Here is a 27,692-nt window from a genome sequence, read left to right as displayed (position 1 = left end):
AAAGATGAGGAAAGGACAAGAAAAAGGGTACAGTGGTGAAGGGCGAGAACTCTGGGAGCCACTATGGGTAAGAAGGTAAGATGATAAGACACCAAAGCCACCTCAATGTTTAACACAATGACAGGCAAAAAGATACTTGTAACCAAGAGGGAAACAGAATCTGGTTTTTTTTTTTTTTTTTTTCCTCCTATCAAGACCACTTGGAACACAGAGTCCAAAAGGCCTGGCAGGCCCACTGAAGGCTCTGGGAGGGGTCCAAGATGACCACAGCAGCTTGGAGCTGGGGTGTAGCTTAGTGGCAGGGTACTTGGCTAGCACGCTCAAGGTCCTGGAGATACCACTGCTCTGGCCAAGGAAAGAGTAAGTGCTAAAATTAAGATACGTACGCAGTATTTTCCTGAGTGTGTGACTGATGAAAAGAAGCAGGAGCTGTTTGTAGCTGAGAACATTAATTGGCTGGTGTCACAGTGGGGCCCCAATCCCCATGTCTCTCCTCCAACCTTTTGTGAATGCACACAGCTTTAACTGCTACCTTGAGATGAGTGTAACTATTTCCCAAGCCCTTTTCATATTTCACCACAGATGCATTTAGCATTTAATAGCTGTACAATATTTCATCACACCGAAATAGCTGTTTCCTTCCACTACTATGAGTCCATATCCAACATGCCAGCTGACCCTAGACCTGCTCACCAACGGGCATTTTGCAAGGGCAGAGCTAAGCCACAATAAAGAGCCTCTAGGCAATAGGTTTTGGAAAAGTGTAGCCTCGGAGCCAGCAAACTACAGCTCTCCCCAGAGAGCCTTGTGCAACCGTATTGCATGTAGAACTCTGAGAAAGAACCTACCATTCACGAGGCCCCGAATGCCTAATTCTCTATGGAAGCTGCTGTTGGTATCCTGACCCCTTCAACTCATTCTTCACATGCATTCTTGCGGAGCGCAGGGTAACAAACACAGCCAAAGCTACTTCAAAACTCTGGATTGTGTAGCCTGGGCAGCTTCGACACCTGCTCTAGAACGTACACAAATGCAACCTCTTGCAGCTTCGGTTTCTCCAACAATGTCTAACCACTTCCCTGCCTTGCTTATGATGCCTGCCACTGCAGCCTGCATTTCCAGGCAAGCCCGCTAGGGCAAGGACACAAGCACCAAAGCCCAGGGGCTGAGTGTAGCAGTGAACCAGAGTCACCCATTCAATTTCTCCCATTTCCTACCTGAGCCATGGGGACAAGAATCTACCTATTTTCTTGGAATGGCATGGAGCGCTACTGCATAGGAAAACACTTTGTGTGACCCCAAAGAGTTGTCCTTATAGCTGTTACTGGCATGGCAGTCATCTCTGCTTTTGTTGTTTTGCTTTTTGTAGATGAATGGTAACCATATAAATCCTCTGGATCATAATTTACCGGGTCAAAGAAACTGAACACATTTATAGTCTCTGACCTACACTGCGGAGCTGACTTACAGAGGACTCTTAATGCATGCCGCCTGCCTCGCCTCACGTGCACACCTGAGGCGTATAAGCACGTGCAGAACATCTCAGCTTGTCATTCCATCTAGTCCTCTGACAATCAGGGATCCGGCTCATTCATCCCACACTGCACTCTGGTACGGTGCTGGCCAGCAGCAGAGCCGAAGCCACCTCAGAACTCTGCATGTAGCCCAGTCGGAATTGAAAACCTGCTCCATAATTTCTCCCCTCCTCTTCCCAGGGTGAGCAAACAGGGAATCTTCGAGGCCAGAGGCTCCTTCCAACCATCTCCTCCACAGCCAGGGGTTCCAAACTAATAACTAAGTCTCCACAGTCCCCCCCCCCCCCGTGAATGAGGAGCCAATGAGTTTTTGATGAGAACAGGGAAAGAAGCCTGGGGGTCCCTTGGATGGGGCTGGACACTCATTTCACACTGGAAGAAGACATCAGAACTATCATTTCAAAAGAACCAAAGCAGAAGCCACCAAATCAAAACCAAGGCCTTCCTGCTATTTAATGAAAGCATTAACCAATTCCCAGAAGCCATAACGTCATCCTCATGGCCAAATTCCCCACAACTTAAAAGGTCTGTATATGAGCCCTGGTCTTAGTTCCAAATGGAACATATTCCTCACAGGGAAGGCTGCTGGAAGGCTCTTTCCCTAGCAACTTTAGTGACCTGCAGCAAGGGAAGAGGACCCCACTGGCCTGCGTCAGCTGTGCCTCTGAGAATCCCACACACACATTTCCCCCCATGGCTATGCCTCAGTTGTGAAGGTTCTTGCCATACTCATCCCTAAAGATGAGCTCCCAACTGTCCTTCATTCCCTTTAGAGCACTTAACGTTCATAAGCTGTTATTTATTTTCAATGCTTCTTAAAGTCAATTAAAAAAAAAAAACAAAAAACAAACCTGTGGGCTCGGCCAGACTGAGGCTATTATGAGCCCTGCAGTCCCTGCTACATTACCCAACTCCTAGGAGACCCTCCACAAAAACACAGAATGATTAAAAGGAGAGCCTGCACAGTCGATGAGATGCTGTGGCCCTCTATGCCACTAGTTTTTAGTATTATTTTTCCCCATTCTGTGTGAGTAATACTTTGACTGAAGCAAAACTTTGAAAATACATATGAGCAAAAAGAAAAACATATAAACACTCATGATCCAACCACCCACACCATGTGCACACCCTTCCAAATGTTATTATGTATCTATATAAAGATAAGTGAAATGTTATTATGTATCTATATAAAGATAAATGTATTTTTGGAAGAATGGCTCACATCAGAATACTAATCTGCTGCGTTCCCCCTCACAGACTCTCTTGGCTACCCCTCCTCAGTAAAGGTACTAGAGTTACATCACTGTTGGAGGCCATATAGCACTCCACATGAACTCACAACATGAGCTACACAACCAGCTGGGTCTGTGGTAAGCTAAAAGAGGGCTTTTTTTTCAAAGTCAAGGAAGGCAAGAGGCCTGATCACAGCATCCACCTTTTCATAGGCTCCCCATCCCCCCCCCCACCCCCAGCCCTGTGTTTGTATTGCCTCTGTGCTGTATTTCCACATAGCTCTATTCCCTACCGCCCATTCACCACCTGGGATTATTAGCGGCCCCATCACCCAAAGAAGCAAATTGTTTGTAACTGGAAGAGCTAAAATATGGGGACGTGGTGACGGTGCCTCCAAGTTCAGCCTGGGAATCTGCTGCTGAGACGGGCAGCAGGAATGGCAGGCGTGTTTCCGAGCCAAGATTTTAATTGGAAAAAGGAGGAAAGATCCTCCGCCCCTCTTCCTTCTAAGCCTGTCCCAGGGCAAAGTTGTCCCCATGCGGGGTGGGCCGGCACAGGAGCTACTGATACGGCAAGCAGTTTCCAGTCCAGATCCCATTGCTTTGTTTGCAGACCTGGTGGCCGCAGGACCACGCAAGAGAGCCACACTCAGGATGGGCTGCCCTTTGCCACAAACAGCTCTTTCAAGCCAGGGTGCAACTCAGCAACAGGAAGGACTGTTCAGCCCTGACAATCATGTGCCCTCCACAAGCAAGGACACGTGGTGTGGTCACTTTTAGGAAGGGACGAGATGACATGAAATCTAGGATACACCACAGCAACGGGGAAGGAAAATGTCAAGGTGGGCCACTAGCCCTAGCTTTACTCCACTGTCACCCTGAGCCCTAGTCTCTGCTGCCCTATTCGCCCACCTTCATAGCACATCCTCCGTGTCAGAGACCACAGCTTTGGGCTGGCGAGATGGCTGGGTGGAGAAAGGTTAGCAGGTCCCACAACCCGAGTTTAATTCCTGGGACCCACAAGGTGGGAAACGAGAACTGACCACTGGCAACTTGCCTTCTGACTTCCGCGTACACTATGCCGCCCCGATGTTACACCACACACACACACACACACACACACACACACACACACACACACACGCACGCACGCACGCACGCACGCACGCACTAAAAATAAATGAAAATACAGCTAGTCCTATAAACAAAGAAAATTCTTAATTGTAGACATAGTTACCTGTTTTAAAGAAGATTTTTAATGCATTTCACAGAAACATCACGCTTAAAGAACAGAGAAAATCAGCAGGTTTGACATACGGCGCCAGGTGGACCCACCTGCCCCCACCAGTTCCGGCTGCCTTACACAGGATGACTGACACTCAGCATCCAAGCCTCCCAGCACCACCATAAGAGTTTTTACTTCTGCTTCTCTTCACATGAAGAAACTGGGGGGGCGGGGGGGACAAAGGGCTCCAGTATCTACAGGAAGGTCATACAACCAGAGAAGCATGGGTAGGATGCTACCCCAGGCCTCAATAGTTGCTACCCCATATAATCATGCCCTCCCTCTCTTCTCTTCTATCAGCTAGATTTACTACATCCCCTGGCTCCCCTGCAAACCCTAACTAACTCTCACCCTAACAACAGTCACTGTGCTATTTGATGACTGGGCAAAAGAACAGGAACAACATTCAAACTGTGTTTGGCCATCGTGAAAAGAACAGCAATTACATAGAGTTGAAGCAAGAGCTTAAATGTCTGGCAAGCTCTTAAATGAATGGAATGGTTAACCTTCACTATCAGCCTGGATGGGTTTAGAATCAGCATGGACACACACTTTTGGGTGTGTCTATGATAGTTTATGTTCTCTTCCTCTAGGGAGGGATGATCCACACCACATGTGGGCGGTACCATCTCATGGGCTGGGGTCTCCTACTGAATAAAAGGGAGAAACTGCAAATTGGGCACCAGCCTTCACCTCTGCCCCCTGACTATGGATGCAATGAGGCTAGCTGACTTATGCCCCCACAGCCACAACCTCCTGGCCACGATACACTGTGCCTTCAAACCGTGAGCCAAAATAAACCTGCCCTTCAGAGCTTGAGAAAAGTAACTTATAACAATGGGTTCTGACATGGCTATTTTCATGCTCAGACTTGGAAGGTTGTTGATGACACACGCAGGCTTCGAGTCAGTCTGGGCTCGGGCGGGCCTGCGTGTGTGTGGAGCCCTAGGTTTTCTCACCTGAAGAGAGGAATGCGCAGATACTTGTTGCTGGAAACACGACACAGTACCTGAAACTATAAGAAGGCAATCAGCAATAGCCTCCCCTATTCTTTCCACTGTTTGTGAACTTCCTGTTTTTACTCAAGGGGTATTTGTACTCAAGGGAGGTTGCTCACCGCAGCAGCATTATTTACTATAAACTCCAGACAATAAAAATCAACTTCCAATGGTAGGGAAACAGCACAGTAGGGAGCTACAAGATGCCTTAGAATGAATGAAAACTGTCCCAACTGCCAGGTCTTGAGCAAGCCATTGCCTTTCTCTGAATCTGTTTGCTCATCTCTGAATAAAGGGTTTGTCCTCGGTGACTCACAGGTAGGTCTCTGTACACTCACAGCCCTGACATCCCAAACACACTACAGTGCAGTCAACAAAGCTCAGACGCGTTACTAAGTACACAGGAACACGAGGAGATACTCAGTAATTCTTCCTCAGAGACACTGTTTGCCCACATGTTGCTGCTCCTCACAAAGCACAAACAGTTTTTCTTGTCTCTCTCCATAAACAAGGCCTAGACTTAGACCTAGAATGACTGGTTTGTTCCCAGTCCCTAAAACAACGCCTGACACACAGTAGGCTCTCGTTTGCTGAATATTTAAAATTTCTGAATATTAGGGCTGAAGAGACAGCTCAATGGTTAAGGACAACCTAGTGCTCTTCAGAGGACCCAGGTTCAGTTCCCATTACCCACATGGAGGATTTCAACTGTGAAAGCAGGCTTAGAGGTCTCATATACGCCCAAGCCATGCCCAGTATGGCAGTATCTCCTTCTGCTACCTTTGGATTAAGATGCAAACTGCCGTGTCCTGCCATGATGATAATGGACTAAACCTCTGAACTGCAAGCCAACCCCCAATTAAATGTCTTCCGTAAGAGTTGCTGTGGTCACGGTGTCTCTTTACAGCAATAGACATGATCCAACACCGTCTTCTGATCTCTATGGCACACATATGATCACAAACATGCAGTCAAAACATTTACACACATTTTTTTAAAAAAATCTTTCAAAATGTTCTTTTAAAGTGTTATGGCTCTTGGGAGCTGGGAAAGTAATTCCTTTGCTAAAATGCTTGCCTAGTATACATGAAGCCTTGGTTTCAATCCCCAGCACCACATAAACTGGGTGTGGTGATACAATCTTGTCTAAGCTAATCCTAGCACTTAGGAAGCAGAGGCAGGACTATCAGATGTTCAAGGTCATCCCCAGCTAGTATATACTGAGTTCACAGCCAACTGAACTACACGAGACCTGTCTCAAAAACAAACACAAATTATGACTATTAAAAGATTAAAGCACAAAATCATCTACATAATAAGGTGCTATTTATATATAAAGTATCCATCCCTGTGGGGAAATGGTAGGAAAACCAGGGATGTAAAAAATCATTCATAAAAGGGTGTGAGCACGGATGAATCCTTTAATGTCTTGAAATATCTGTTGTTCAAAAGGATGGTGACTAAAATGGAGAGGCTTCAGGCAGGGCAAATGCAGAGGTGACCAAGAGATATGGAAAAGAGCTGGAAGGAGGCATAGGACATTGACGAGAGCCAGCGCAAATAGGTGGCTGGTAATCTATTAGTAGAGACAGGATCACAGGGGGGAAAGGGAATGTGGGTAATATGACACCAATAAAGAAAGCCAATGTACCTAGAAATTTTAATTACAAGCTAATATCTCTTAAATTATCCCCAGGCACTCAACTCCCCCCATTAATTGCCTTGATCAACGGAATCTGTGCACAAATAGGCACTTGGGGCTGTCGCATGCTACTGTTCTGAGTCTACGCTCTTTGGGAACTACTGTTGTAGATGACATTGATTTGAGTCCCTCACACGGAAGCTCGCCAACATGCTGTGGGTCCCACGCTGCTGGGGGGACACGCAGAGTTACATGAAGTAGCCTTCCCTCACAGGGATGAAAGGCACTCTATCTTACTCTGGTACAAAGCCTTGCAATTGACAAACGATACAGATGAGAGGTTCTCATTCAACCTGTAGGCCGAGACATAGATGATACAGCCTGTAAACTTCAAAAGTAGGAATTGGGGCTGGAGAGATGGGTCAGCAATTAAGAGCACTAGCCGCTCTTCCAGGGGTACTAAGTTCAATTCCCAGCAACCACATAATGGCTCACAACCATCCTGTAATGAGATCTGGTGCCCCCTTCTGGCCTACAGGCACACATGCAGACAGAACACTATAAATAATAAATTGTTCCTTCTTCTCAAGAAGTCAGGGGAGGAAGGGCAACGAGATGTCACAGGCACAACAAGCATGTACCTGGCACATAGCTGCAGCCAGCTGGTAGCGGCATACACAGCCATGAGTGCTGACTTACCCCAGTCCTGGGGCTGATGTCACCTAAGAGGAATGCGTAGAGAAGCACCCGCAAACAGCCTAAATGATGAAGTCACCAGCTATAGACACTAGTACTTGAAAGTCCTGACTTTAAACAGAACAACATGATAAGTCATGTACGAGCAAACCGTGTGGATGAACTGAGCTCCTCACGGTTGCTTTTTCCAGATAGAGAAAGAAAGATACTGCATAAGGCTTGGGGGGGGGGAGGGTCAGTATGGACCATGTTACAAGAAGCTCAACGGGTTTAGACAGCGTCCTCTCTAAAACCCTGGTACAGGGTTCATGTTAGAATGCAGACATCCCGTCCTCAGCTGGAATCTTTCAGGAGGCAAAGGAGGAGAATGGCACCTTGCCTAAGTTCTAGGCTTGCCTCAACCCAAGAATTAAGAGGAAAGAACTCTTGTAAGGTGAAATCAGGTTTTTTGTTGGTTTGTTTTTGTTTTTTTGAGACAGGGTTTCTCTGTATTGCTTCGCAGCCTGGAACTCGGTCTGTAGACCAGGCTGACCTCGAACTCACAGAGGTCTGCCTGCCCCTGCCTCCCCAGCGCTGGGATTAAAGGCGTGCACCACCAACAACCCGCAGTTTTTGTATCCATTTCTGTACTTGGCATTTTCATGTAACAGGTCACTGTGTGTGCCTATGTCTTAGTTTCCTTTCCTGTTGCTGTGATAAAATGTGCTGACAAAACCAATTTAGGGGGTAAAAGGGTTTATTTCAGCTCACGATTCCAGCTTACCTTAAATCCACCAAGCCTTATTTCAGCTCACCATTCCAGCTTACCTTAAATCCACCAAGCCTTATTTCAGCTCACCATTCCAGCTTACCTTAAATCCACCAAGCCATCAAGCAAGGAAGTCGAGGCAGCAGGAATTTGAAATGGCAACATGATTATAGAATGTATCTATTGCTCAGTGTTGCTCTTGCTGGATGTAGGTCTTAATTTGTGTATGTTTTCACTTTACTTCTCCTGGAAATACTTGATATTGGTTTGTGTATCGCTTTTTAGAATCAGGCTTAAAACCTTTAGACAAAAGGGGAACTGTAGTGGCATCTTGCTTTGCCCAGAACCTGTAGTGGTGGCCACACCCTTTGGGCGTGGTTTCAGGAGTAGATTTGACCCACTAAGGTAGAGGAGGGGCTGGCTTGCACTCTCTTGAGTTGCAGAGAGCATGAGAAGAGCAGAGACTGCATCCCCTAGAGCAGGAAGACCTCAGCAGTTATTTCCTCTTATCTGTGTAAGTGCTTCCCTGATAAACACCTACTTACCATTTATCTTGGGTCTGATGGATTAAACCCCGCCTTCACAGGACATCCACAGTCCAGAGCAGAGCAATGAAGTAGTGCAAGCATGCATGCCTGGGATCAGCTTGTTCTCTCCACTCGAATGCAGTTCAGGGTCCCCTCCCTGCCTAGGGAATGGTGCCACTCACAGTGGGCGGGTCTTCCTTCCTCAACGAAGGATGCCAAGATAATCTACCTACATCTATGCCCACATGATGGGGGATGTCCTTCTGTATATGTTTCTCTTATTGGTTGAGGAATAAAACACTGGCCAGTAGCCAGGCAGGAAGTATAATATAAGTGGGGTTACCAGATGAGCAGAATTCTGGGGAGAGGAAGGCAGAGGGAGATGCCATGTAGTGACTGGGAAGATAGGATACACCAGGCATTCCTTGGTAAGATAAAGCCATGCAGAAATACATAGATTAATAGTTATGGGTTAATAATTAAAAGAGAGCTGGCCAGTAAGAAGCCTAAGCCATCGGCCAAACAGTTTCTAATTAATAAAAGTCTCTGTGTATTAATTTGGGACAGCGAGACAGAAACTCAGTCTACATCCACAAGCCAATTTGATCTAAACAATCTAGATAGTCCTTCGCTGAGACTCTTTATCAGGTGAGTTTAGAATGTATCAACTTGACAAAAGTAACCACGCAGTCTGCAGAGTTTCCAATGAACTGCCTAATTTTAGAAGGAAAGAACTCTGGAAGTTATCTTTAGTCTAATATTTTACATTTAAACGCAACTGAGAGTCCAGGGTGTCAAGGAACTTGTCCACAAGTCCACAGCTGGATATGAGGAGTGAAATCAAAACTATCTACCCCAGGCCAGGCGGTGGTGGCACTTGCCTTTAATCCCAGCACTCAGGAGGCCGAGGCAGGCAGATCTCTGTGAGTTTGAGACCTGCCTGGTCTACAAAGTGAGTTCTAGGACAGCCAGGACTATTACACAGAGAAACCATATCTCAAAAAACCAACAACAACAACAAAAAAAAAAAAAACCATACAAAAAGAAACCATCCACCCTACCAGACATCAGACCTAGGCCATGAAGCTCACTGAGGTTTATGTCTACACTGCCAGAAAACAACTGAGTTCATCTTCAAAGGTCAGTCTGACTCCCGAGGCATGAACAAGAATCCTGTCTTTAAAACAACAACAACAACAATAACAAATAATGGCTCCTAATAAGCAACATGCCAACTTTGGTATGGTATCTGGTATATTTTCAGGGCTGGGGGGCGGGATGGGAAATCAATGACGTTACCCTTATCTAGACCTTCATCACCCAAATCTCTTCCAACACTGAAATAAAAAAAGTTAGGAGACATGTTTGTTGCATGATGAAAAACACAAGTAGAAATGCCCATTTGACGTACATTTCCAGGCTCCCGTGACAGTGGGGGACGGTGCTGTGCTTGACGGAATGCTAAGCTGACTGCAGAGCTCCTGCCAATGCTAAGCTGACTGCAGAGTCTCTGCCGCTGTGCCTCTCTCTGCCAGTCTCCCAAGCACCCCTTCCCTATCATTCTCCTACCTCCCAGCAGAACTCTCTAGAAATCTCCACACACAATCGGTGTGCATGGCTCCCCTTTCTTAACGTACGGCAATCCCCAGCCCTATTTATGCCTCCCATGCTTCTGGGAGAAAAATGAGGCATAAACGCAAGGCGATGTTTCATTAATTTATTTAATCCGGTTTCCTGAGACACATACGGCGGTTTTCACGGAAGAAATCAACCCACCCAAGATTAATAGCCTGGTTTACTGTGCTCTTTCTCTCCTTCCAAGCCACAAGTCAAAATAAACTCTCCCTCAATGTACAACTTTGCAAAATATGGTTTTGAATATTGACTCCTGAATCCACCGTGGTTATTAAAAGGACGGCTGTATCCACCGGGATGTGGACAGGTTATGCTGTGGTAACAACAACAGAAACCTCAATCTCACGCTACAGATAACCACAGCGCTCTCTCAGGGGCAAGCAAGATAAGCCCAGCGGCCTCCTCTTTCCTTCTTCACCTGCCAATCTGGGTCAGTCGACTCTACAGAGACCAGTTTGAAGCTCCAGCCCCTCCTGTCCTGCTCCAGTCCCCTACAGAGAGTGCATAGAGGACTAGTGGAGATATTTGTAAAACGTCAGTAAGTGGCTTGGCCTAGAGACGCCATCCAGCCAGTAAATGCCAATGGCCATGGCCATTTGTCACTACCATTCCTCTCCAGACCACAATCATGTTATAGTTGTCATACAACGCTGTTGAGGGACTTGTCTGCAACTGGGATCACACGAAAAGCTTACGACCTACTGATGCGGGTGGGGGAGTGGAGGAGATGGCTCAGTCAGTAAAGGGCTTGCCGTACACTCGTAAGGATCAGAGTTCGAGCCTCAGCGCCAACGTTAAAAAAAGAAGTCTGGTGCAGTGTGTGCACTTGTTAATCTCAGCCACAGAGAGACAGAGACAGGAGGATCCCTGTGGCTCAACCTGCCGACCTAGCTTAACTGTCAACTTCCAAGCCAGGTGAGAGACCCGTCTCAAAACTGAAGGAGGACAGCACCCAAAGAGGAACAACACACAAGGTGATCTGAACAGGTGTACATGTGTACACACACACACACACACACAGCGCACACACGCGCACACACACATACACACACACACACACACAATGTCTATTCCAGTCCCGGAGTTTGTAAATTAAATCTGTTAGTATGTTGTCTATAGCTTTGAATTTTAAGAGCTCTGTGGGTGATTTGACTCTACATACAAATCTGGAAACCATGGACAGAGGCAGCAAGATTTATATGCACATACATTATATTAGCATGTACACATGTACAGACACATGCAGAATGGCCCCTCCCGGGTTCTCTAGCAGCGGTGATTATAAATAAAGCCAGGTTCTGCTATAGTAAGGCATTCTCAATTTCATACCTAATGACAGCCACTGAAGTCATCCTCTAAGAGCACAAGCCCCAACAATCTTTTGTCTAGAGATAAAATGACTTTATCTGACATTTAACCCAAGTCTTTTACACACCGGCTTTTCTCACATCCTATTTACTTCACACCTTTCCTAGGCCCAGCTGAACCACTTTCCAGAGCAATCAGAATCCTAAAATGACATGGATGGGGACAGAAGGAAGTAAATCTGGGAGAGACTGCCCACCAACAGCTATTTATTAGGAGCGGAAGCTGAGCTTTGAACATCTCTTCATCCGTGACCCACAACAGTAAGCAGAGAACTTACGGGAAATCTCCACAGGTAATGAGCTGGGGAGGTGGCCAAACACAAGAACCCACACAAAAGCACCTAAGTTACTGTTGCTGTTCCTGTCAACTTAGCACAAACTTAGACATAACTGACAAGAAGGAATCTCAGCTGAGGAATTGCCTCTAGAAGGAGTTTCAACCTGCAGGTCGTGACCACTTTGGGGGCCAAGTGACCCTTTCACAGAGGTTGCATATCAGATATCCTGCACATCAGACATTCACATTACCATTTGTTCATAACAGCAGCCAAATTACAGCTATGAAGCAGCAATGAAAATAATTTTATGGTTGTGGCGGGGTCACCACACCGTGAGGGATGGAGGAAGGGAGGGAGGGAGGGAAGGAGGGAGGGAGGGAGGGAGGGACTGTGTTAAGGGCCCGCAGCATTAGGAGGGCTGAGAACCACTGACCTATGTGTATGTCTGTCAGGAATTACTTAATTGTTTGCCAATATAGGAAGGCCCGGGTCACTAGGAGCCATACCACCCCTGGCCAGGTGGCCCTGGGCGAGCGAGCAGGGAAAGAAAGTGACTGTAAGTGGGAGTCTCCCGCGGCCTCTCCCGCAGCTCCTGCCTTGACTTCCCCTGATGATGGATAGACCCATTCCTGCGAACCAAATACACCCGTTCCTCCCCCAACTGGCTTTTGGTCATGGTGTTGCATCACAGCAACAGAAACCAAACTAGGATACTTGCAAACACCTCATTCGTCAGCTAGACCCCAGCTACCATTTGGCTCTCCCAGCTTCTCGTTTCGTTTCTCTTGGGGATGAATGTGTTGACCCGGGTAGAAGAGAGGTAAGGGAGCCTGTGAACGGGCAGGCGCCCTTTCCCCTGGCACGCTTGCCACGCACAGGGCACAGCACTGCACAAAATGACTGCAGCACACCATCTTCCTGCCCTGTGGGATGCTGTCTCTGCAGCGTCTGGAGACAACCAGAAAGCCCAGTTTGTTTGCCTTTGCTTTGGCAGTTTAATTTAGGACTCCCACTAGCTTTATGTAAACTCTTTGCCAACATGAAAAGACACTCTGCATTGTTGAAGGCACAGTTAACTTGGGCCCAAGGGAAGGAGGCATTGTATAGATTACATAATGGTTACTCTACCGCTTTAAAAAAAAAAAAAAAAAACAAAAAACAAAAAACAAAAAACAAATGGCAGCCTCGGGCAGAAAAGTTGAAAGAAGACAAAACTCATTTTTGTAAAAGCATCTGAAGCCACCATGTCTTCTAGAAGCATTGTAAGTCAACAGTGGTTCTGCTTTTCTTGGGGGCTCATTCAATTATCTGTTACTTCCCCGAGCCTTGGGGAAGGAGATTTCCTCCCATCTACAGTCGCCTAACAGGGGAAAAAAGGCAGGCAGGATTCTCCTGTAAAAGCTGGAAATGAAAAGCAGTAACTACTCCCAAGGCCCTGCTTATTGTGAAGAATCATTAGAAACCCCCCTTTTAGGGCCTCTACTCAGGATCTATTTTCTCTACAAACCATCCCAAAAGGGAAATGCAGTGGGATCCACAAGCCCAGAAACATCTGGCTGGCTTCCTAGGGCCTGGCTGCCAGCAGCAACCTAACCTCCCTACACTGGTTCCCTCATCTATAAAATGGAAAGCATTGCCCACTTGACAGAAATATGATGAGAAGTCCCTGCGAAAATGTGTAATATGTTGAGCATCCGAAGAACTATCCATGCCCATTTGTCGGAAGGTGGACTTACTGTGAGAAGAGCGGCCACCGTCCTGACACATCTTTGTGTCTCCGCCCTTGCGTAGACACCACTTGGAGGCTGTCACTGCCTCTTGGTAGCATCTCCTCCCATCAGGAGCCATGCAGACTTGTCCCCAATTCTTAGAGTGGGTCCTGAATGGTCTAAGACAATGCTAACCCCTGTCCTCTGCCACCATGGTTGGTCTGAGAAACGGATACGGATCCTGAGAGGGTCCAATCACAGGGGAGAGTGATGATTTTGTTCAAGGACTCTACGGGAAAGATGGTAGCTCAGACTTCAGGTCTGAGGGCACAAACAGGTCTCAGTTACCCTGGGTCTTAGCACTTCATAGCTTTCCTACACATAGGCCCTCAATCAATCCAAATGAATGAATGGATTGGAGCTATCAAACAACCAAGCCCCCCCCCCTTCTGTTCCGCACAATGGGGTAATTACACCTATCTCCCTGGGGTTAAAGAAGCCATGAAAGGAACAGGAGAGACCATGCTCACACAGTTCATACTTCCCTCCCTTTCTGAAGCTGACCTTGCTACAAACCATGGGCTCTGCTCTTGGGTTCAGAAACCAAGGTCATATCTGAAGTACACAATGGTAGGCTGCACAGATAGCCCCAGGAAAGTGAGATGAGAGAAGGCACACACACACACACACACACACACACACACACACACACACACGTTAGGAGCAGCAGCCCACAGGAGTATGTACATTAAACAAGGTCTCCCAGCTATCAGCTGTGCCTTGTGCTTACACAACAGAGGCTGCAGACTAGTGTGGTTGTCACTATCACAGTCCAGCATCCTCCCAGAGGGATAACTAACAACCAGAACAGATGTGGAACACACCTATGCTCAAACTCCAGGGAAGCAGGGGCTTGCCTCATTCACTGGCCCAAAGAGCGCCCCATGAAATCATCCCTGAGTACTTGACCGGGTACCCGAATGAGTGGACATGCAGAGGAAACACCATCAACATTCTAAGAGTACATCTTAATGAAATCCTGTTGTATACAGTGCAGCCTGCCAGGCAGACAGCAGCCAACCCAAAACCCTAGAAACCAAAAGGAGGCCTGTGAGCCTGGCAGAAGACAGACTCTGGTCCCATCAGGGGCCACGCCTCTAAAGTGTCTTTTCCTGACAAACACAAATCATCAAGATTAAATAAGATGTATGTACGGTGGTGTGCACCTCTAATCCCAGCACTCAGGAGGCTGAGGCAGGGGGGCTGTGGAGAATCCAAAGACCACACAACAAAACTCAATCTGAAACTAAACAAGCAGATAAACGTGTAAGCTTCCAAATGCAATGTAACTAGAGGAAAAAGACCAAAAGACACATCCGGATATTAATTACAATTAGCCCGAGACAGTAAAGTTTATAAGACTTTCAGGATATGTTTGAGAGGTGGGGGTGAACATGGGGGGAGGCTAGAGAGCATGTGGCGGGAGTTGGTTCTCCACTTCTACCTGTGGGTCCCGGGTATTGAACTCAGGTGGTCAGGCTTGGCACCAAGCACCTTTAACCACTGAGGTATCTGGCTGGCCCACTTTTGAGATTTTTCTATAGTCAGCACTGATTGATTTCCCAATAAAAATTTAAAGTGTCTATCCCAGCACCTACGTAGGACACAGAGTAGGGACCCAACTGTAGCTCCTGCCCTGCCGATGCCCTTCAGACACCTAGAAACCGCTATCACGTGTCAGTCATTCTCATGTTTCTTGTTAATATTTCAGTTAATGGAATGGCTGGATTTCAAGGCTGTGTCCCCCTTCTCCGCAAAGCTCCATCTGTTAGACACGCGGCAAGTACCATACAACCAGCTCTCCCTCCTCCAGCCCTCCTCTGCCCACTCCGCCGTTCATTCACTCATCAAGTAAACAGGAATTAAAAACCCACCTACCCGCGCTGGACATCCTTTGCTCGCTCTTGCCTAGCCATCCTTCAAAAACTGTTGCCAGACTGCCTTAGGCACGGAGCACCTTGCTTCATTCTCTGTCCCTGTATCCCAGCCCCCAGCCTGGATTCTCCAGGGGCAAGCATTTGGCCTAGAATGTTCACAGTAATGAGCCTACTTGGCAGCACAGACCATTTCGGGGATGGAAATCTCAGACAGTAGGATCACTTCTGAGACTTTTTGCTGGGTTATTAGGAAGGTGACCTTGTTACAGCTACTAGAACTGCTAACTGCTATCTGATGCCACAATGTGGAAAGGAAATGTATTTCATCAAGAGATGAAAAACTGTCTAGACTTGGCAAGACTTTAAGCTTTTGATGCTCTACGCCTCAAATTCTATCTTTAAACATTTCAACTGAATAAACAATCAAATCTCCTCCCTGCAGAAGCCAGATCAAGCTGGAGTCATTTGGAGATGGAAAGAACCCCCGCAAGAGGGAACTGAATTTCTCTGAGTACAGGAAGCAAATTGATTCACGCCGCCTTTCTTTTATAGTCACAGTCTGACATGGAGATGGAGCCAGCCACCCTTTCCCATAGCTATGGAAAGCCAATAAGGTATCAGCCAACTTAAAATCTACCCCGTGCAACATGAGCCTGAGAAGTGGCATCAGGAAAGGGTCTCCCGGGGCAATGGTATTTAAACCTGCTTCCTTCCCACCTCTACTCTGGCAATGAAGACAGAATGGCTGTCCGAGGGGGTCAGGTAACATTGTTGATTTGCATCCATCTTTCAGTAAACTAAAACCCTGAGTCCCAGCTTGCAGAGCGGGCAAGGATATGCCAAGTGCATAATGGATCTCTGAATGAAACCCCCAACCCCCCCAAAAAAAACCCACTGCCTTGAGAGATATGAAAAATACCATGGCCAAATCATCATTTGGGGACACGTGACAGGAGATGGGGTTGGGCCATCTCCTGACTCTGTAAGCTTGTTGCTTTCCTACTTGGGTTACTGTTCACCAAATCACAGGCAGTGCCACAAAAGCCTTTCAAGATGGATAACCCACTTATTTCCAAACTGTGCCAAGGAGCACCAAGGGAGAACCCTCTGGTCCTACAAAACAGCTCGGGAGTTCCACATGTGGCCAACCACAGCAAACAACACCAACAATGAGCGCTCCTCTGGGGACATCTATTTTGCTAAGAAAGGCCATAACTGTTCTTTGTCAGTCTCCAGAAGCCAGTGTCTGTGGGGCCTTTGATGATACATCCTCTAGAGTCGGTGGGCAGATCAAATAAGTCTAAAAATGGATGACACAGGGGGACAAATTGCCGCCTTCATCGCTCCCTAAACACATCGGGGATTCATTTGTTCCAGAAACAAGAGTTCTTGCTTCCCAGAACAAATAGCTTCAAGTTGAGACAATTAATACTGACAGAATGCTTCCATGTAACACCTGGGGGTGGGGGAGGGGGACTACCAAGGATTAGTGAAAGGTAGCAGGGAAGCTTGAGGGACCTTCTGAACCCCTTGGATGGCTGAGCAGTGATTGTGTGAACTTCTTCAAAAAACCCTCGAAATAATTAATGCCCCCAAACTGCATGCAAGGACACACACACACACATATTCTCTCTCTCTCCCTCTCTCTCTTGAAAATGGGACTCGGAGATATTTGCCACCTATTTGCTGTATTGCTTGAGAATCCAGGCAGAGTCAATGAGGAGCTACAGTGGCATATGTATGGACTAGACCAAAAAACACAGAGAGATGCTAGCAAGCACTTAGCACTGACTTCCCATTGGAGACTTGCTAAGTCCCTCTAAAAACGGGAAGGACTCTCATGTGAGGGGCTCCCCGGGCAGTTTTGTTTTGCTCTGTAATAGAATTCCTCTATCTAGCCCAAGCTGGCCTTTCACTCTGCCCGCCTCTCCAAGTCCTGGGATTATCAGCGAAGTGTCTCCACACCTGGTCCTAAGTAGTCTCTTAGCTGATTCTTCATCAAAAAGCAAGACATGACCCAGCGTGGTAGTATGCTCTTAAAACCCCGGGACTCTTGGGAGGGAGGAGGATGGCAAGTTCTAGACTGTTCTGGGATACAAAACAAGTTCTATGTCAGCCTGGGATATAAAACAAGATTCTATCTTAAATAATAATAATAATAACTTTAAACCTTCAAATGCATACAAAAGGATATGCAGCCAGGTTCCATCTATTCACTACATGTTTCCACTCTAAACAGAGCCAAGCAAGAATGCATGCTGTATATGAAGGCAGATAATGTATAAACACCCATGCTTCCTTCCCTCTTTAACACACATGTGAATGCTTACATGTATACGTTTCCGTACATTGCAAAAAGATATCCTGGCTACCTTAGGAGCTGTTGGCCAGCGAAGCCCCAGAGGATACAGACTCTTGCCTCTTGATGGCCCGTTGAAACCAGATTGTAAGACCTTCCTGCTGAAGACACCACACACCTTGATTGAAAGATAGAAAACTAAAGCAGGAATTGAGCAGAAAACTTCCTCCCTGCCCTCTAGCTCTCACGATGAAAGATGCTATGCGGGCTACTGGTAAATAAAAGACATCAGTGGCTTTGCGCCGCTGAGAACCCTACAAATTACAACATTAATCTGCCAGGCAAGGTGTTCCTACACCTGCGATAGTGGCACAGTTGTTATGGGACACCCAACTGCTTTAGTTCATATCTCACACTGTAAATCCCATCCAAAACCCATGGCTGGGAGGTCACACACCCTGGGAAGATGGAACTTGACACTAGCGTTTAGCTAAGTTGGCGTGCTGTCAAACTGTCTCCTAAACCTTTATGTTTACATCCAGACACATGCTACTCTCAACCTGAGTCAGAGAAGTTCTCTTGGCAATGAATGAACAGTAGTGAAAGTAGAGACTAACGGCTGGTTAAGGTCCCAAGACAAAGGGACAGCTGGGTGCTCAGCCCTCCAAAAGACACGTACAGCCCTCCTTCTAACACTCTGGGAACACCCTGGAGCAGGGGGAAGAAAGGTATGAGGGTCGGAAGGTAGGAGGGAGGACTACACAATGCTTTCTCTTGCACACGACGCAGCAGGCGATGCAAGCATGAACTCACACGAGCACAGCTGCCGGAACTGGGTCCACGGAGGTCGGGTTCTGTCTACAGTCACGCACGGGTGGTAGAGGGATACACGGGACTTACCCCTCCCTGGGGAGCTACTGGCTACTGGTGGATCCTGAGGGAGAGGAGCCAGTGCCCTCGGGTTGTCACAGAACAAATTGAATTAACAACAACAGGAATGTATCTGGGAACTCAATTCTTCACAGCATACCGGCTTCACTATTGTGAACAGCATCTCACTTTAGGGATCCACATCCAATCATCCCCTTACTGATATATATCTAAGTCGCTCTCAGGGTCTTGCTGTGACAATTAAGTAAAGTACTTGGGGAACTGAGGCAGGAGGATCACAAGCTGGAGGCCAGCCTGGGTTGCACAGCAAACTCCAGAGAAACTTAGGCCTCGTGGTGAGAAGTTGCCGAAAAACAAAACCGTAACAAAACAAAATCTTGAAGCAGAACTGCAGAGTTGGAGAGCGTGTACGCTCGAAGCTCAGCAGATCTGCCAGGCTGCTCTTCAGAGGCGAAATAGCTCTCACTCTAACCAGCACACAAGGACTGCGCCAAGCCTCTGCCTACACCCACAGAAGGCTGCTTTCCTGTTTTGTTTTTTAAGTAAGGTGGGGGGAAAAGAAGGGCAGAACTCTGCTCCTGTCCCATTGTCTCTTCCCGCCGCTATGAATCACCCATGACATTACTACTTCCTGGAAATTCCACTCCAGATGCACAACCCAGAGGCACAGCCTAAAATAGCAGGAACATGTCAGCCAACGTGTGCTGGAACCAGGTCACGTTCTTTCAAAGAGACCCTGACCACGTTCACGCTTTTCAACTCCAGGTTCAGAGCCACTGCTCATGCTGGGAATGTTTACACCACAGAAATCAGCAAACACAGGACTCCAGGGTGGCTCAGTGGCTAAGAACACTGGCTGCTCTTCCAGAGGACCTGGGTTTGGTTCCCAGCACCCACATGGCTGGCTAACAACCATCTGTAACTTCAGTTCCAGAGGGTTTGATGCCTTACTGTGGCCTCCATGGGTGGTGCACACATGTGGTGTATGGACAGACAAACAGGCAAAGCACCCAAATGTATCAAAATTAAAATAAAAAATAAAAATTACTGGTCCATAAAGCCAGTTCCAGGATGGCTCCAAAGCTACAAAGAAACCCTGTCTCGGGGCTGGAGAGATGTCTCAGAGGTTAAGAGCACTGACTGCTCTTCCAGAGGTCCTGAGTTCAATTCCCAGCACCCACATGGTGGCTCACAACCATCTATCATGAGATCTGGTGCCCTCTTCTGGCCTGCAGACAGAACATTATATATGTTATTAAAAAAAAAAATCTAAAAAAAGAAAATCTAAAAAAAAAAAGAAATCATGAAATGCTACAAACCAGCTATTTTTTTTTTTTTCTTTCCCTTGATCGACTGCTGTAAACATTTACTGGCTCATCAATATAAACTACAGTGGAAACTGAGGGTGTGTTGATAGGAATGTCTTTCTGTGTATATATGTTTCTCTTGTTGGTTAATGAATAAAACACTGTATGGCCAATAACCAGTAGAGGCAGGAAGACAGGCAAGACTAGAAGATGAGGAGAAAAGGGAGAAAGAGAGGGAGAGAAGAGAGGGAGAGAGGGAGAGAGGGATAGGAGAGAGGGAGATGAAGAGAGAGAGAGAGCTTGAGGAGATGCCATGTAGCTGCCAAAGGAGTAACAGATCCAGACATTTCTCCAGGAAGCCAAGACCACATGGAAATACACAGATTAATATAAATGAGTTAATAATTAAGATAGAGCTAGCCAATAAAAAGCCCTAGCCATCAGCCAACAGTTTAATAATTAATACAAGTCTCTGTGTGCTTATTTAGGGGCAAATCAGTAGTGGAACCTGGCAAGACAAGAAGGCTCCAGCAACACTCTATAACCCTCTTCACTGAGTGTCTTCCCCTTAATACTGATCTGCTCACAGTTTCACAGAACTCAAAGATTACAGGACATCTCATTCTTAAGTTTTCTCACATGGCTTCTCCTTTAGTCCCACCATGTGATGACAAGTAGTATTCTCTATGGCAACTGCTCTTATGTCCATCAACTCTACATTAGTACTGGGAAGCGTCTATGCAAATCAGCTTGGTATTTCACATCCACCAGAAACTTCCAGCTCACCACATCCAATGAAACCACTCACCCACGCTCCAGTTCTATGGGCATTAAAATTATAGCTTATGGGCTGCCGGCGCGCTCAGCAAGTGAAGGCCCTTACCGTACAAGCCTGGGGACCGGAGCTTAAGCCCCAGAGCCCACATCAAGGTGAACGAAAAGAAGAGACCCAAAGGTTGTCACCTGATGTCTGCATGTGCATCCCCTCCCCACTCAATAATAAACACAAAATGTTTATAAAATGCAGCTGACTCCAGGTTTAGCATCTAATGTCTGCATGTAATATGAGAAACTGAAAAACCCCAAAGTAGGCCGAAAATCCCATGAGGCCCCACCCACACTGAAGACTGGCAGGTTGTCTTTTAGGATATACAGCACAGTCTTTCTTTTAGCACCGGACCAAGTTTCTTAAGCTGACCACGCATACAAAAGCCATTTTGGATTTGGGGGACATGTTGTGTGATAATTCAAGTCTAGAAATGCAGGAGACACTTGAGGGGACAAGATGCTTATATTTTAAAAGGCCCCCAAAACAAAGGCTAACAGAGAGTAGCAGATCCATTCCTCCTATACACACTCACTAATGCACCATCACCCTCCCTGCCCCGCCGCCACCACCGCCAGATGAAATGACACGATCACCTACGCGGTTTTTTTTTTTTTTTTTTTTGGTCTCCCGTTTGCTTTGTTGAACAATTATGTTTACATATGTGTAAGTTAAAAAAAACAGGACCACAATACAGATCAGCGTAGGAAAGAGATGGGAACCCTGAGTCTCCTGATTTGTGGCAGTTAAATTGGGTTACGACAGTCAACATCCACCCAGCTGTAAGATTAAGATTTATGTTTTACCGCATGCCCAGCCCCATTAAAATAAACATTAAAAGCACGCCAGAGCAGAGGCTGCTATGAGACACTGCAATGAGGGTTCCATGCAATAATGAAGCCTCACTCCAACTTGGCCTGCCCCGTAGAAAATGGAGAGCAGACCAAGAAGCACAGGAAAGAGAAACAGAAGGTGTCGCTAGGGGGTACTTGAGCGCAAAGGGAATGATTTTGTCACAGGTGCCCTCAGAGGGTGACAAAAATTACACTGGCTAACAGCACTGGCTTGCAAGCCAGCTGCAAATACTGACTGTACCCCCAAAAACTGAGGGACTGGGGCAAAGTACTTTCCCACTCTGAACTTGAGCTTTGTAGAATTGTAGTGAGAGCTGGCAGGGACAGTGACTGCACACAGTCCAGTTCCCTAGGACAGACAGGAAGTGCAAAAGTGTCACCAGCACCCCAAAATTAGTTACTGAAACTATGAATCTGACTCAACAGCCCGTGGGCTCTCAACACAAGAAAAAGGAAAGAAGAAGAAGAAAAAAAAAAACCACATTATGTGCTGTCACTTCAACAAGCCAGAGGCACATCTACCAAAGTGGAAGCCACCTCCTGGCCACAGCTGCCCATTCTGTCTTCCCTTCAGGGTGAGAATGGGGAGTGCAGGATGTGGGGGGTGGGGTGGGGGGAGGGCGCTAGGGGCCCAGGACAAGTCTGTTACTTACCAATGTGGTCACCTTGAAGGAATTGCTCAAACTCCAGGCCTCAGTTTCTCCTCCTGTAAAAGAGTGACAGCAAGGATTACATAAGCTACAGCAGACTCAGCATTCCAACAGCCCCCGGTAAATCCTAGCCTTCACCATTGTTACCTCCCCCCTCCCCATGCTAGTAACATGGCCCCAGAAGAAGAGTTTTAAACACCATTCATACAGACCATGGCAAAGCATCCAGTCTTTTCACACTGGTGACATGGTAACGTGGTGTGATCTACAAAGAACACACTCAAGGGCTGTGAAGTGCTGGGCAGGAGGATCTCTTGTGAGTTCAAGGCCAACCTGGTCTATATAGCGAGTTCCAGGACAGCCACAAGTTTGGGGTTTTTTTTTTTTTTTTTTTTTTTTTTTTATTTTGTTTTGTTTTTCCTCAACAAGGAAAAAGAATGTATGGAATCACACAAGGAAATCGCATGTTTGGAGTGGAGAGATCATTCAGTGGGTAAGAGCGCTTACTGCTCTTACAGAGGACCAGGGCCACTTCCCATCACCCACATCAGACCACCTGTCACTCCAGTTCTGGTCTCCACAGGCATGTGCACATATGTGGCACACATAAACTCATGCAGGTAGAAAGGCAGAGGCAAGTGGATCTCTGTGAGCTAAAGGTTAGCCAGGTCTACAGAGCGAGTTCCAGACCATCAAGGGCTGGACTGAGACCCTATCTCAAAAAGGAAAATAAATGAACAAAATCAGGCCTTTTTAAAATGCCATGTTTTAAGTAAGTTCTCAATTTTGTGTTGGGCTATGTTCAAAGCTATCCTTAGCTACATGATCCCCATGGCACATGTCAGGGATGCTAATCAAATATTTCTCTCAGTGCTTAAAATAGCTCTAGCCATCACAAAAGAAAGAGGGGCAGGGGGGAGAAGGGGGAGGAGGAGGGGGAGAAGAATGAGGGAGAGGAGGGGGAGGGAGGAGGGAGGAGAAAGGGGAGGAGGGGGAGAAGGAGGGGAGGAGAGGGAGGGGGAGGGGGGAAGGAGGGGGAGGAGGGGGAAGGAGAGGGAGGGGGAGGGAGGAGGGAGGAGAGGGAGGGGGAGGGGAAGGAGGGGGGAGGAGAAATGAGGCAGGGGAAGGAGAGGGGGAAGGCGGGGGAGGGTTGAGGAGAGGAAAAGGTAAGAGATATCGGAATGAGAAAGGGGGATCTACTTCTGAGCAGTAATTGGCTGATGGTTGCGCACTGCAACCATTTAGTGTAACCCTCATCACAAGTGGCATAGGCAAAGAGCATGCCTAAGCCATGCTCACAGCCACATCCTCAAATGTGTATGCATACATGTACATGAACTACAAGCACACGCCATACCACACACAGATGCACGCCATATACAAGTATAACCCACACTACAAATACTATACATGTCATATACCTGTATGTACCGCACTACACCATGCAACTACACACATACAAGCACAATGTACACTTAACACATCACATGCCATAACATACCACACATGTACAAATGAAACATGCACCACACACATATAAACATGCATGTCACACACCACACATACAATGAATATGCATCACACATATTCCACTTAAGCCCATACAACATTATCACATACAATGTGATCATACACCACACACATGCACATAATATATGCACATACCACATACATTCATACTACATATATGAATCACATATACAACTAACTCATATACCCTGTGTACATATCACATGACAAATATGCCATGAATAAACCACACATGCATAAATATACCACACATATGCTCAGCCATGTCATAGCAAACCACATGTACATACATACAATTAGCAAATTATACAGGTGTATTCGTACTACACACACACAGACACGCAACTGCCGCATGTTGTCCACATGGGAAACGTTTTAAGGCCTTGTAAAAGTCCTAGAAATGAGAAAAGGCATGGGAACTCTCACAAAAACTTGGCTGCTTGGTTTTCAGAACACTAAGGATGCTGGCCACTGTTTGACTTAGGTGCAAGCCCTGGACACAGAGTATCTACAGCAGAGGGAGGGTGGTATCTAAAGACAAGTCCCAATTTCTCGCCCCCAAGTTTCCTGCAGAGAGAACCTGAACTAAGACTCACCACCTGACCAAGGCCCCTCCGAGTTCCAGCAGCCTTTGTTATGGTGAAGATGCCCGAGTCCCCCAAGCACCCACAGGACAAGCAGTGTGGCTCCAGAGGGAGGCCACACGCTGAGCTTTCCAGCCACCAAGGGCTCTCAGATTGGGAGCAAGCGTAGAAGGGAAGCAATTACAACTGAACAGGCCAGGATGGCCAGAGCAGGTGAGGACAGGGGTGGACAATGGCATTCCATCAGCTCAGCCAGATGAAAGTGGTCAGCAAGGCTTCCCCAAAGGTGTCCTATCCACAGTGACAGCTACGAGACAAGTTGCAGCAGGAGGAGTCTATCCGAGCAGTAAACATCCTGCAGCACAAGAGGCTGCAGGTAAGAGGGATTGGGAGGATAGGTTACCAGAGGAGCCTGCTTGTCCCATGTCTGGGGTGGCCCCAGGCAGCCCTGGATCTCATTGGCCATCCAGCCTGACTTATTTGGTAAGAAGCTACAGGCCAGTGAAAGATCTTGTCTCAAAATACAAGGTGGAGAGGTGGTGAGGGTGTCAAGATGGCTGAGTGGGGTCAAGATGCTTGCTGTCAACCCTGATGATTTAAGTTGGATGCCCAGGACTCACATGGTAGCAGGGGAGAACTCGTGGTGATATTTCGCTTGTGCTCTAACAAATAAAGCTTGCCCAGAGATCAGAGTGTGCCGCCCTAGTGATGGGATGGGAGGGTTTGTGATCCCAAGTGCTGGGATCAAAGCTGTGAGCTCTGTTTCTCTTTTAGACTGAATCAATCTTGTGTAGCCCAGGGTGGCCTTGAACTCGCACAGATCCATCTGCCTCTGTCTCCGGAGTGCTGGGATTAAAGGTGTGTGGCACCACTGCCTTTACATGGTGTGGCTAACTAGTGGCTTAGCTCCGCACTCTGATCTTTAGGCAAGCTTTATTTGATAAAGCACAAACATAACATCACACAAGAACCGACTCCCAAAAGCTGTCCTCTGATCTCCACATTAATGTCATGGCATACCCCACATAAATAAATAAACAAACAAATAAGTATTTAAAAAAAAAATCAAAGTAAGGGCAACAAAAAGTCCAAAGGGTAAAGAAAGGTATTCGTCACACAAGCCTGAAGACCTGAGTTCCGTCTTTAGACACCACGTAAACGTAGGAGACCTGACTCAACAAAGTTGTCCTATGACTTCCACACTTGCACCATGGCACATGCTGGCATATGTGTTTGTGTGTGTGTGACATGTGGGCATGCATATACACTAATAAGAAAGAGGGCCAGTGAGACTGTTCGGTGGGTTAAGGTGCTTGCCACCACCACCCCTTGCCACCACCCCCGGTGACCTGAGTTCCATTGCCAGGACCCTAATGTTGGAGGGAGAAAACTGATGGCTGTAAATTATTCTGACACCCCTCCACCCCCACCCCCTACATGTGCAACTCCACCCCACACATGCACAGCCTCTTAGTATGCAAGTCACTATAGGATGTTGCTGATCAACACAGAAGAGGCGAAGGCAGACTATAAATTAACCTGGGAAATTCTGGAGTTGAAACATTTCAGGGCACCTTTGCTAGTCTGCTTCATTCCAAAATTACCCCGACGCTCCCTACCCCACTCTATGGGAGGCAGACAAAGGGTGTATTCCACATGGCACCCCCAACTCAGCTGCCGAACTTCACAATGGTTGCTTATCCATCCCTGAGAAGTTCAGGGCAGCATGATCTTCTGCAAGTGAAATGACTTTGCTAGCTTGCATAGAGTCTGGGCTGACTGCTGCTAGATGTCACTCCTGCACAGGTAAACAGGAACCCAGGGGAGGAAACCACAGTGCCAGAAGTCCCTTCTGCTCCCTAGGTGATCTCTTGGAGTAGCTGGGATTAAGAAACACCAGGCAGGCTAACTCATTAGGCCAGGGAAGCCCCTGGGAAATCTTATCTGCAAGTGAAGAACTCTTTGTAATTAAATAAAATAGCAGATGTAAAAGTACCCAGCAGTGCCTGCTACCCAGAAGACAATAAATGTTAATTAAACAAGCAACTATAATTCAAATAATTACTCCATCCCCTCTGCGAATTCATCTTGGAACTTTATTGACTTGTTTATCACCTACTATTTTTTTTTTCTTTTGGTGACCATGATTCACTCTATTCCCGTTAATAAAATTATAACCTTACACCCATAATCCTACCCCATTCCAGGAACCATGTAAGAGTCCCTGCAAACCTCAATCATCACTTTATTCACTTGGTAAAACTTTCCCCAAGAACAGGGCTAATATAAAGAATGGGACTTCAGACTTATTTTCACTCGGAATTCACCATCGTTTTCCTAAACACGGTTGAAACGCACTCCATAGCATTAGCAAGCTTTGGCAATAAACTAGCAATGATGTGGGGAAAGTCACAAAAAGAGCAATTTATGTAAATTAATATTTTTTTGCAATTTTTGGAGGGGGAGGGGTATCTTAAAGCCACGGGCGCATGGGCATCCATCCATTCAAGGCTAGTGCAGAAAAGACTCTCTCCTCAGAGTTACCTGCGAACCATGACACTACCATTACCTGCAAAGGGTCCCTCCCTCAATCTAACGTCTCCCTGTAGCTTCCAGAGGTTTGAGAAGCCAAGGAAATCCGTCTTGAAAAAACAAACCAACCAACAAACAAAATAAAAGCAAAAACAAAAACAGCCAGAAGCAATTTTTGCACCCGAAGAAGGTTCCACCTTCCAGGGTGAGGTGAGGGCATGGCCCACAAGGGTCTCCTGCCCAAGGGAACAAACACCCTGGCTACAGCAACACACAGTGACTATGGCTCAACATACCTGCAGACGGATGGCAGAGGCAGCACCAGCACTTGCCCTCAAAGAGAATGGAAGGAGCGAACAGTTGAAGACAATGGTAACTTTTTGAGGGTCTCCCTGCCCTTCTCAGCCACTTCACCCCTAATTTTATTGCTGTTTTCTATTAGCCCCTAGTATCCATCCTGACACTTTTAATTGGATCAAAAGCACCCCCAGGGTGGGCAGCCTGGCTGAGCAGTCACAGAAGCGTTCGTTTTTAATTTGGATAATATCAGTATGTTATACAGCTCGACACAGGAACAATCTGAATGTAGACCTAATTCATGTTTCATTTGCTCTTCTGGCCAGCCAAGCA

At 46.8% G+C, this 27,692-nt stretch overlaps 1 protein-coding gene across 3 annotated transcripts in view; it reads right to left on the bottom strand.

Moving 5' to 3' along the window:
- Cyrib (CYFIP related Rac1 interactor B) overlaps positions 1-27,692 on the bottom strand; it is a 118,080-nt gene that overhangs the window by 60,400 nt on the left and 29,988 nt on the right. For all 3 annotated transcript variants that reach the window (XM_051202720.1, XM_051202719.1, XM_051202718.1), the window contains exon 2: positions 22,420-22,472. The gene's annotated coding sequence lies outside the window, so the exon portion shown is untranslated. The remainder of the gene's footprint in view (positions 1-22,419; positions 22,473-27,692) is intronic.

This window comes from Phodopus roborovskii, unplaced genomic scaffold, assembly GCF_943737965.1.
Source record: "Phodopus roborovskii unplaced genomic scaffold, PHOROB, whole genome shotgun sequence".
In the NCBI taxonomy this organism is placed as follows: Eukaryota; Metazoa; Chordata; class Mammalia; order Rodentia; family Cricetidae; genus Phodopus; species Phodopus roborovskii.
Note: the sequence above shows the minus strand (reverse complement) of the source record. Positions and strands in the feature narration are given on the sequence as shown.